The 11,402-nt window shown below is 55.4% G+C and overlaps 1 long non-coding RNA gene across 1 annotated transcript; it reads left to right on the forward strand.

The window, feature by feature from the left end:
• The first annotated feature begins 3,171 nt into the window (after positions 1 to 3,171).
• Positions 3,172 to 5,058, forward strand: LOC135324113 (uncharacterized). Its single transcript, XR_010385469.1, has 3 exons — positions 3,172 to 3,217; positions 3,506 to 3,537; positions 3,901 to 5,058. It is a non-coding gene; the product is annotated as an uncharacterized LOC135324113 (long non-coding RNA).
• The last annotated feature ends 6,344 nt before the right edge of the window (positions 5,059 to 11,402 follow it).

Consider the following 11,402-nt stretch of genomic DNA (forward strand, 5'->3'; position numbering starts at 1 on the left):
CCACACACAGACATGACACAGAGCTGCCTGAGCCACCAGGCCTGGCCAGGTCCCTGATGAAAATTAAGGCTGCATTTGATGTGGTGGGTTCAGTGAACATCCTCTCCTCCACCCCCACCTCTAGCGCCTGTCCTGGTCTGTCTCCAGTGATGTCCATCTGGTCTCAGACTCCAGCCTTAAATAGAAATGCCGTGACTGGGGCATGCTAGAGAGGAAACGGGGAGTGGTGAGAAGCATCAGAGAGGAGGAGGGGACGCGGCAGGTTGGGGAGGAACTGGAACTGCTCCTTGGTCGCAGAGCATCAATGCAGCCCTGGCGGTGCTGCAGCATTGGGGCGCCGCTCCCCGGCCCCATGGCCCTGTCTCTGGGCCTCCTGCTCCAAGGTGAGTCTCCGCGCCTGGCTGGTCTGCGGGAGGGTGGGGAAAAAACCACCGAGAGCAGCCTCGACCATCTGGTGTAAGGGCCAGCCCTTGCAGTTTCTCCAGGAAGATCAGCATGCTCAAACAGGGGCTGGCTTCCCTGTTTTTCTCCAGCTGGATGACAGATTTCAGAGCAAATCCACACCCTGGGTATGGAAGGGGCTCTAGGGGGGCCGTGGCACATGGAAAGGGTGCTGGGATGCCTGTGCTTGGTGCACAAGATCAAAATTGCAGAAGTTTACCCTGCAGAGGGGTGGGGAGCACTGCAGTGGGTGAACAGCTGAGAGGGGTTGGCTAAGCTATAAGTGATCAGGGACACGCCTGTGATAGAAACCTTCCCTCTGTGCATGGCAAAGAAAGCATTAATACCAGGACCTTCAGCCCTGAAGCTCTCCAGCTCCAAGGCTGGCCCATGCCAGATCCTCTCCCCATCGCAGGGAAGGGGCACGGGATGGTCAGAGCTGCCCTGCCTATGCCAGGGGAACTGTCAGTGGGAGCGTATCTACCAGCAGGGAAGAGAGACATTGTTTGGCATTCTTGGACACACTGAGAAAGGTCTAACTCGGCACTAAACTCCTTCCTCTTTGCTTTCCCCAGCTTGGCAAGCTGTCAGCCAGAACCTCTGTGAAACTCCAGGTCAGTCAGTCTGTCTGTCTGTCCCCATTCTGCCCAGCTCACTCTCCCCTCCCTGGAGGGCTTAGGGCTTCCCCACCAAACCTGTGCTTTGCGGGGCCCCTCTCTGTTTAGGTATCTTTGCACCAAGTCAACCAACACGTAGGCTGGACAAATGGTCTCCTTTGCAACCCAGTCCTGCACCAGGCTCTGACCCTGTCTCTGAGACCCAGCATTGTTTGTGCTGGGTACTCAAACCCCATCTCCAAACTCCTCTGCCCATCAACATTCTCTACATACCCTTCAGAGCAGTGGGGAAGAGGGATGAAATCTCCAAGTGGAAGAAAATACTCTTCCCTGGCATCCCTGCTGTCTTGCAGCAGCAGCCTCAAGCAGGGACAGGGCATAGACACCGCCACCCCGGCATCCATCCTCTCTTGCATGGACAGATGTCTCCATCCCTCCCTACACTTGTTCTGCTCCATCCCCAGGTGATCTCCCAGCCCCCACCTTATTCTTGAGCCCCACAGCAGCCCAGCTGGGTGAAAGCATGCAGCTCCAGTGCATGGTGGACTCTAGCAGATCCATTACCCGTGTCATCTTCTGCCACGATGGGCAGGAGGTGAGTGCCATGAAGGGTGAAAAAAAGAGCATCTACAACCACTACGAGAGTGTGTCCACGGCCAGCTCCGGCAACTACTCTTGTGCATATGAAATCCGAGACAGCATGAACCGGGTGACCCGATCCCAGCTCAGCCCCATGCAACGCCTGCATGTCCAGGGTAAGGGGAATAAAGACCTCATCCTCCTGGAAAGTGTCTGCACCATCCCTGCCCCACCCTACCCCACCTGTGGCATATGGATACCTATTCTGACCCCACGGTGGGCAGCTCCCGTCCCATCTCTCATTAACCCCATATCATATGCTCAGGTGACAAGCCTGAAGGCTCCCACACTGCTGCAGGGCCCAGCAAGGAGACAACTGCGGCAGGTAAAAGGGACCATGATCTGTGAGCTGGAGCTTTGCCCAGTCTGGGGGTCCAGACAACACCTCCCTCCCACAGCGCCTCATTTGTGGGGTGAGGCTGTGCTAGGGGCCTGTTTCACCTGGAGCCTTGTTCTCCTCTCCCCCCCCCCCAAAAAAAAAAACAACAAACACTGCAGAGGTCCCCATGAGCATGGGGAACCCTTTGGGACTCACAAGGCAGGAGCTGGGACCAGTCCTGCCCTTTCCTGAGCTTTAAACTCTTCAAACGGGTGTAGGAGAAAATGAAGTGAAGCTGTGGGAATAAATGTGCATTTAGTGTCATGCACCACTTGCAGCTCCAGCTTTCTCTCCAGGCCAAAATATCCTTCTCATCCTGGGTGTTTCAATTCCTTGTATCCTGCTTCTGGCTGCACTGGGATACCTGCTAATTAGGAAAGGTCTGTTGGAAGGGACTGTCCCTGCTTGGGGGATGGTGGATGAAGGGTTGGCATGGGGAGGCCGAGGGTCTTTGGCACAGCTGGGCTTGGGCCTTCACCCCCAGATCTCCAGGCGCTGGGGACTGAACAGCATCCTGCCACAGGGGAGGCGGGCAAAGCTGCTGTGAGAGCAGCTGAAATGCTTTGCACAGGGGCAGTGAGGAAAAGCGTTTGCTGTTGCAGATTCACTCCTGTCCTCTTTTTCAGGTGTTCCAGGCTTTTGGACAAAGAGGTAGGAGCCAGCATCAAGCAAGGGGGCTGACACATGCCAGGGGATGGGGAGAGCCAGGAGCCAAGGGATGCACACAGCCCCTCAATGAGGGAGGCCCCTGGCAATGCCAAACACTTCCTTCCTCCTGTCCCTTTCCCTTCCAGACATGGAAGGTGGGAAAATGCTTTTCCTTTAGCAATTCTGGTCTTCAAGTCCCATTGCTTGTGCTCCTGAATCTTAACAAAGTCCTTCCAAGGACAAGCCTGAAAGATGGTTCCTAGTTGCTTTCTGATAATCCTCCATGCTTCCCGGAGCTCTCCACCTTGTTTTTCGGGATCTTCTCCACCTCTTAGCCCTGATGTCCAAGCAGGAGATTTGCTGGGGCCTGGGTGGCAGTGGCCAAGGCATGGGGAGATGTCCCTGTGGGGTTGGATGGGGTCGTATCACTGCTTCTTTTTCCCTTACAGGGGCCAGAGCAAGCAGGCTGACAGTCCAGAGGATGAAGTTCAATGTAAGGAGCCTGAACCCATGGGGGAGGCCCCATGGGAGAGAGGAAAGCAGCTGGCTGGAGGCATGAGCCTGGTGGGAGGTTGGTCCAGTGGGGTTGGACAGCAGCAAGCAGCCTTCTGTGTGCCCTTTTGGCAAGGAAGGCCAAGCATATCTGGGGCTGCACCGGGAAGGGCAGTGCCAGGAGGTTGAGGAGGGGATTATTCCCCCATATTGGGCGCTCTTAAGGTCACATCCAGATACTGGGCTCCACAGTATAAGAAAGGTGAGGACGTTTCTCTCCTCTTCCCAGATGCCTCCATCACTGTTGCACGAAATTCCAAGGTGAGTCTTGGATTTTAGCGGAACCAGCTAAGAGAAGCTCCCAACCCTGATCTCTGCAGGGGCCCTGGCTGGGACATTGGATGGACTCCTGCCCCACAGCGCAGGTCTTGGAAATCCTTCCCCCGCCCAGGCAGCACCCACTCTTTCGTGGAGGCCCCCCATCATGGAGAGATGATCATCACTGGGCCAGGCTACTGGGCATGGTTGTTTTGGGAAGGGTCTGAGCAAACCTTCTGGGGGCGGGGTTGGGGTTCATGCAGCCAGTGATGCCCTTGAGGGTTCCTGCTCAGCCCTGATTCCTTGCCCTCTTCTGTGCTTTCAGGAGGGGTTGGCAGAGCAATAATTTCTCTGTTGTATTTACAGCCGGCTTGCCCACCACAAGATACGGGACCGACCTATGCAGCCATTGCACCACGGAGGAACCAGCGTCGCTAAGGCATGGCAAGCTGGTAGCAGGAGCACAGGGGAGATGGGCTCGTCGGTGGAAGGCCCTGGTTTGTCTGTGGTCCTCTGCCAGGCTTGTGCACCCAGCAACATCCCTGCACGTCTCCGCTGGAGGAGCATTTCATCCGTACCCACTCCCTGCTCCACTTTCTTCCTCCTTGTCCCTGCCTCCATCCACGAGCAAACCCCACATCTTCTGCTCCAGTGAGAGGTTTCCCCACCAACGTTTTGCATATGTGAATGGAATTCTGAGATGGCCTTAGAAACCCCACTTTTCTTTTTTTAAAGCATATTTTTTGCAGGATATGGTTGACCTTCTCCCTACTGGCATATCGGCTAGAAGCGGTGGGACATTAAAATCCAGAACAGAGATGCTCACACAACCCTGTGATAACAGGCCCGGGCTAGAGGGAGGACATCAAATCTTGAAGACATACAGCAAAATTAGAAACCTCAGCAACACTGGGGCTGATTGCATCGTGGCACCACCTTTGACCGCCCTGTGACCCAGCTCTGCAGCTTCGGGAATGCTGTTTATTTTACGTATCCCTTTTAACAAGTCTTTATAGACAGCATTGCCCATCGTTGATTGATCCTAGAGGGAGCATCGACGTCCCATCCCATATGCAGGTACCAAAACTGAGCCCTCTTCTTTTCTGCAACTGAACCCTCTCCCTTTGGGACTCTACCCAGACGATGTGACTCTGGACTGGGGGGAAACACCAGCTCTGTGAGGTGTTTGCAGGAGCTGCCCACCCTGGGCAACACAACTGCTGTTATTGCTTGGTGTGTGCTAAGCGCTTGTGGTCATGGCAGCTCCGGAGGGATTGTGGGGACCAATACGGTTTGTCTCGGACCAGCTGAAAACTGCAGAGCACTGGGATTTCATCCTCAGCAGGCTGGTTTAGTCTCCTGTCCTTGGGATTCATTTCTACCCTCTCACAAGGCGGGGAAACACTAATCCCAGCCTGTACCTTTCCCTCTCTCCGTTGCTAAACTTTCACTTTGGCCCAGGAATTTCATTTCCCTATTTCTGTGATCACAAACAAACCTTGCCTGTGCATGGTGCCATTGAAAATCTTCAATAAAATCTGTTTTTAATGAAGAAAACCCCATGTCGAAGCGTAGGATGTTTTTCACCTCTGCGTTTTAATTACAACTGAATTTTTATTTCAGTTCTGGTAGATCAACTGTACCCATAAAGGGCCATCTGGGTTTGTTAGAGAATGAATTTGTTGCCCTTTTGATCTGATGGGAATTTTGAATCTACTTAAGGTGATCTTTCTTCCCCACCATGCATAGAAAGTGAATCTTTTTGCTGCACAAACAGGCAAATGCGTCTCTGCTGCCCACAGCCACCACAACACGCTTGCAGAAATACAAAAAAAATTTCCAAGATATAAAAAAATGCAAAACAAAAAATATCTCCCTTCCCCGTGGCTACCCCTGAGCTGCTTGCACTCACGCCGCTGTGCAGAAGCCGATGTTGTGGAGGGAAGGGGCTCGGGACAGCTCACCATGAGGGAACAGGTTGTCCAAGAGCAATTCCAAATATTGCAAGGATATTGCTAGCCCAAATCCCAGAGGGTCCTTTGCAGGAAGGATTTTGGCTGCTGGGAGCATCCTCCTGTCTCCAGACATCAGGGTATGCTTGCCTTGAGGAGGCTGTTGAGAGTTGTCTTGCACCACAGCATGAAGAGCTCTGCACAGAGGGGACTGGGATTGACAGCTGGAGCAACCCAATGGATGCTCATCCATCAGCATCACGTGGAGATGCTTGGGCCAGGAGCTTTTGGGCAGAGGATGGGTGCTGACCAGGGTTAATGGAGCTTCTGGGGCAACTGGGTGGCTGACCCTGACTACCTTGCACGAAGCGTCAGAGCTGTACCAGTGCAAAGCAGAGGCTCACACCCAAGCCATGGGTCCCTGATGCAGCCGAGGCCGCATCTGATGTGGCGGCTTTGTCTGAGGTCCTCACCGCAAGTGCCTGTGACGTGCGTCTGGGCTCATGCTCCAGCCCAAAATAGAGCTGCTCTGTCTGAGGGAGGAAATGGGGGTGGTTACAAATGTGGGAGCAGAAGGGTGGACCACGCAGGTGGGAGCTGCAGGGCAGCAATGTAAACTTGGTGGTGCCATGGTGTTGGAGTGCTACTGCTCAGCCCCATGTTCCTGGCCCTGGCCCTTCTGCTCCACAAAGAGTTTGGGAGATAATACATGGCATTCAGGAAAGGGCAAGAGCAGAGGAAACACCTTGTTCTCCTTGCGGTCCCCACCTTTAGGAGCCCACCCTGCATGAGTTTTGGCCCAAGCCCTCACACCCTCCTGTGCACCAGAGCAGTGCATGGCTGTGCTTCATCTTGCCTTTTCATCCAGAAGTGCCGCTGCGGCACTGTCTCCATCCTGGCCAGGATCCTGCTCCCAGGTGCTGCCTGTGCCCTGGTGGGTCCTGGGATGGTCAAGGACTGCTGAGCCCCGAGTGGCCTCAAGCCCCAGGGGTGCCCTTGCCCTTGCAGGGTCCTGAGTGGGGCCAAATGTGGGGCTGGGGCTGGGGGAGCTCTGCACAGCCCCAGGTGAGTCAGTAGGTTTGTCTGCCCTGGCCCTTTCCAAGCGCTGCCTTGAGTCTTGCCCTGACCTGGCTGCATGCAGGGCTGGGGGCTGGTGTGGGGCACAGAGGGGCCAAGGACTCCAGCACCCCCATACTTTGCTTTGCAGGATCTGGGCACCCCCAGACATCTCCTTCCCTCCCTCCACTTGCTCTGCTCCATCCCCCAGTCATCTCCCAGCCCCCAGCATCTTCCAGAGCCCCACAGCAGCCCAGCTGGGTGGCTTCGAGCAGCTCCAGTGCACAGTGGTCATCAGCAGCCTTGCTACCTGCGTCATCTTCTGCCATGATGGGCAGGAGGTGAGCGCCGTGAGGGCTGGAAAGAAAAGAGCACCTACAACCACTACAAGAGCGTGTCCACGGCCAGCTCCAGCTGGGGACACCTTTTCTGGTCCTGGGGCGGGCAGCCCCCATCCCTAATCCCATCAGCCCTGTATTAATTGCTCAGGTGACGAGCCTGAAGGCACCCACACTGCTGCAGGGGCTGGAAGGAGCCAACTCCAGCAGGTCAAAGCGACCCCAGGAGAGCATGCATTTCCTCTCCATCCTCATCCCACCCTGCCCGAGTCACTGCTATTTTCACAGTCGGAGGTTGGGGGGGGGTATTTCCACCCCAGGCACCAGTTTTCTTGCAGAGGGGCTCCCAGCAGCACTGATTCACGGTGAATGCAGAGGCTGTGTTTTGTTCGGGAACAAATCCTTCCCAAAATCTGCCCCTAAAACCCTTGGTGGAGATGGGCAAGAGATTTAACCCGACCCCAGCAGGCCCTTGAGAAACTTCCCCTGCTGCTTAGGGAATCGCAATGGCAAAATCTTTGGGGGTCTGCAAACCAAACAGGATTGAAAACCATGGCTTTGGCAAAATACCGAGCAGGGTTCATGTGCTTTTAACTTAGACGTCAGCCAAAGCCATGTAAAAACGATGTAGATCTGTCTGACACAGTGAAAATAAGCAGGGTCACTTGGACTCCGCTGACTAGTGCAGCTCTGGTTTTCTTGTAAAAAGAGTAAAAGATGCAAGAATTGCTGTTCATACACACAGACAGGCTCCACGTGGGGAGACGAGCCTGGAAATCCTGCTTTCTGCAGCGATGAGCCACGCTTCCTCTTTGCTTTCTGCTCCCATTCCTAAAGTTTCTTCTCCAGCTGTGAAAAAGAGCTTTTTTTCAAACTGGAAAGTGCAAAATTCCTCCCGGACCAGGCGCCCTGCCACAGTGCTGTCTGCAGAGGTTGGGTTTGCTGCTGTCTGCAGCAGCACAAGTCTTGCTGGCCCTTCAGCATGTTACCCCAAGGTGGAGCTTTAACATGAATTTCCCCTCCAGTTCAGTCCTGACCATCTCTCATTCCTCTCGCTTTTCCCTGAATTCATTTTCAGAATTTCTCTCTTAAAAAAAAAAAAAAAAAAATCAAACAAAAATTGCACCTATCCTGAATCTCACCCAGGATGGGCAGCTTGGAGCTGCAAACCCCAGAGTCAGAGATGATGAGCTGCAAGATGAACCGTGGCAGTGGCTTGCTCCGTGCAAGACCTGCTGGCTGGGGATTTCCAACTGGGCTCCGTTCCCGGTCTCCAGCACTACAACCCCCCCCCCCCCCCCCCCAAAACCCAGAACCCTAGAGCAATGCCTTAGTTTCTTCTTGGGGCCCCCTGGTTCCCCTCAGGTCCCTGGCAGCTAGGCAGGGTTTTTGAGGAGATGGATGTTATTGCATGCAGCCCTGCATCTCCGGAGGATGCACCAAGCTGGATGTGGGCAGGGTTTGGGTGCTTCCTGGGTGCATCAAGCCCTGCTGCGCTGGATGCTCAATGTAATGAGGTGCATTGGCAGTGCCTGGGATTTTTTCCCTGGTACAGGTAGAATGACACACACAGGGGATTTTTGGATACCAGGAAGCCTTCTGGTGTCTTCTCTAATCAAGGTGTCCTCTCTAATCACCTCCCTGGGCCCAGCCTGTATTTGAGGAATAAAACGTGCTGAGGGCACAGCGCCGCGCAGGATACGGAAATGGGTTAACTCCAGCGTGAAATGTCCACAATCCCAGGGGGAAATGTCCATAACTCCATGCCCGGGACACTCAGTAAAGGCTCCAAATCTCCTTCCCAGCACCTGGCTGGGTTAAAAAAAAAAAAAAAAAAAAAAAAAAGAAGGAAAAAAAAAACCCTGCTAAGGGTTGAATGCAGCTTGGCTTTAAATATAGTATGAAAGCAGCTTTTTCTAATCTTGTCCGTTCGTAATGCTCTTGGTACTTAAGGTGAGCTTAACACGGTGACGGGGTCAGGTTTGCAGAGGTGCATTTAGCCGTGGCCCGTCTAAGAGCCAAGGCTCTTCGACGAGCTCAAGCTCATACCTGTGCCAGCTGCTGAGCCCTTTGCAAGGTGCCCACAGACAAAAAACTGGGGTTATAACATTAATTAGTGGGTGTTTTCCAATGGGGAGACTAGGTGGGGGCAGAGAGGAGGATATGGGCTTGGCGTTTGGATATCTCACATGCCTGACAGTCCGTGCTGTACATTATTTAACACCTTCACGACCCCTTTGTGGACAAAAGCAGCGGGGTTTCTCACTGCTCTTCAGAGCTGGCATTCCCCAGAAGAGTTTTGCATCCTGCAAACACCTTTTTTGCTGGCCCAGCTGGAAATTTCTTGCCCAGGATGTGATTGGGGCAGTTTTGCATGGCACTAGGTCTCAGCGGAGGCTACTACAGTGCCATGGGGGGGGGGGGGGGGGTCAGAAGAGCCGTGTGCATCCCCCCAGGGCTGCAACATGACTGCATGTTGCTTGCTGTGCCCTAGCATGACATTCCTGCAGAGACAGGTTTTCCCATGCAATTTTCCCCTTTGCATTGCTGCTTCGCCCCTATGCAATCTGCCCCCCCCATGCAACCCCCAGCCCCATGCGACTCCACCCCAAACCCCTGCCCTTGCACACCCCGCTGCGGCCCTCTCCCTGTGCAGCCCACTTACAGCCCATGCAACTCCCAAACCGCACGCAACGTTCCTCCGTGCAGCCCCCTTGCCCTTTGCACCCCCCCGAAATCCCCAGCCACCCTCCATGCACCCCTATGCCCCTTGCACCCCTACGCCCCGTGCACTCCAGGCCACCCCACACGGCACCCCTGCAACCCTCCATCCTATGCAAGCCGTTGCCCGCCCCATGCAACCCCCCCCGCCCCCTTTCACCCCACCGGGTGCCTCGAATAACACCCCCAAAAACCCCTTGCTGGAAGCAACCCCCCCTTCCCGCACCCGCTGCACACCCCCCACCCCGAGCAAGGCTGGCCAGCGGCGCCGAAGGGGTTAAACCCCCTCCTCCCTCCCCCTCCCCTTCCCGCAAAGGCAGGAGCGACAGGGCGGCGGACCAATGGGCGGGTGGCTCGGGGGCCGCCCCGCCCACCCGGCCGGGAGGGAGGGGGGGGCTGCCCTCCGGGAGCCGGAGGGGCGGGGGGCGAGCGCTGCCGGCTGCCTGCGCCCACAGGGGCTCCCAGAGGGCTGGGAAGGGGCCCAGAGGGAAAGGGGGGGACTAGACATGTGGGGGGGACCCACAGCACTGGTGGGGGGGGGAAATCCATTAGAGCACCCCGCTGCGCTGCAGCGTCGGGGCCGCACTGCACTGCAAGCATCATGCTGCAGTGCAAACGCGCTGCAGCAGCGCAGGCACCGCGCTGCAGTGCAAGTGCAATGATGCAGCGCCGTGAAAGCACCACAGTGCAAATAATAAGCTGCGTTGCAAGCCCCACACTGCATTCCTAAAATCGCATTGCGAGCAGCATTGCGGCTGCACGGCCAGATTGCAGGCACGATGCGTGGCAAGCTGCAGGCTGTGGCGCAAGCCCCACGCTGCATCGCTGCTGCAATTCTGCATTGCAAGCTCCATAATGCATCCCAAATGCCGCACTGCAGCTGCAATGCTGCATGGGAAGGGCTGCGCTGCAAATGGCAGGCTGCTCTGCAGGCACCACGATGCATGTCTGCTGCAGTGTCACTTTGCGAGAGCAGCACTGCAAGCACCGTGCTGTGCTGCAAGTGCCACGCTGTAATTTCGGGTCCATGGCGCATTGCAGGCGCCATGCCGCATCGCCAAAACCAGGCTACAGCATCAAAGTGATGCCTTGCAGAGTCGCTGCGCTGCACAGCAAGCACCACCCTGCATTACAACCACATCATACTGCAACCACAACGCTGCATTGCAAGCACAGCAACGGCATTGCAAATGTGATCCCACTCTGCAAGCGCAATGCTGCTTTGCAGAGCTGTGGGTTGGGGTTTTTATGGTTCCTGCTCAGGGAGACCTCGGGAATCCGGGCTGAGGAAGACCCATGCATGGAACAGCGTGCACTGCACATGGTGGCCATCCCCTTTGAACCCCTCAGCATCGTGCTGATGCTGATCCAGCTGCTCCGGGACTTCCCACCGCCACCAACGCCGCTATTTTCTTCCCCTTGCAAAGAGCCGAATTGAGCTCCAGAGTCGTTCTAAATCCTGGGATCCCCAATCCCTCCTCGCTGAGGTTGCAATACTTACCTCGGCATTGCCCCAGAGCAGCTGCAGTCTCCCAACCTTTGGGACAATGCATGCTCCATAGATTATTCTGCATGCCGTCTAAATAACCAGCTGTGCTTCAACGGGAGAGGAAGGGATTTTCCATGATTGGGGCTTATGTCACCCATTCAACATGCTCGCAGCACAGCCTCTTGTCTTCATCTGCGTCCAAAACCCTATTTCTGGTTGTTCCCGCTCCTACCGTGAGGAGTTTCTCCCCGGACTTGCTCTCACCCTACTCTCCGTGCTCCCCTGCAACACAGAAAACAAAGGACGCGCACA

This window comes from Dromaius novaehollandiae, chromosome 31 (genome assembly GCF_036370855.1).
Source record: "Dromaius novaehollandiae isolate bDroNov1 chromosome 31, bDroNov1.hap1, whole genome shotgun sequence".
NCBI classification, from domain to species: Eukaryota; Metazoa; Chordata; class Aves; order Casuariiformes; family Dromaiidae; genus Dromaius; species Dromaius novaehollandiae.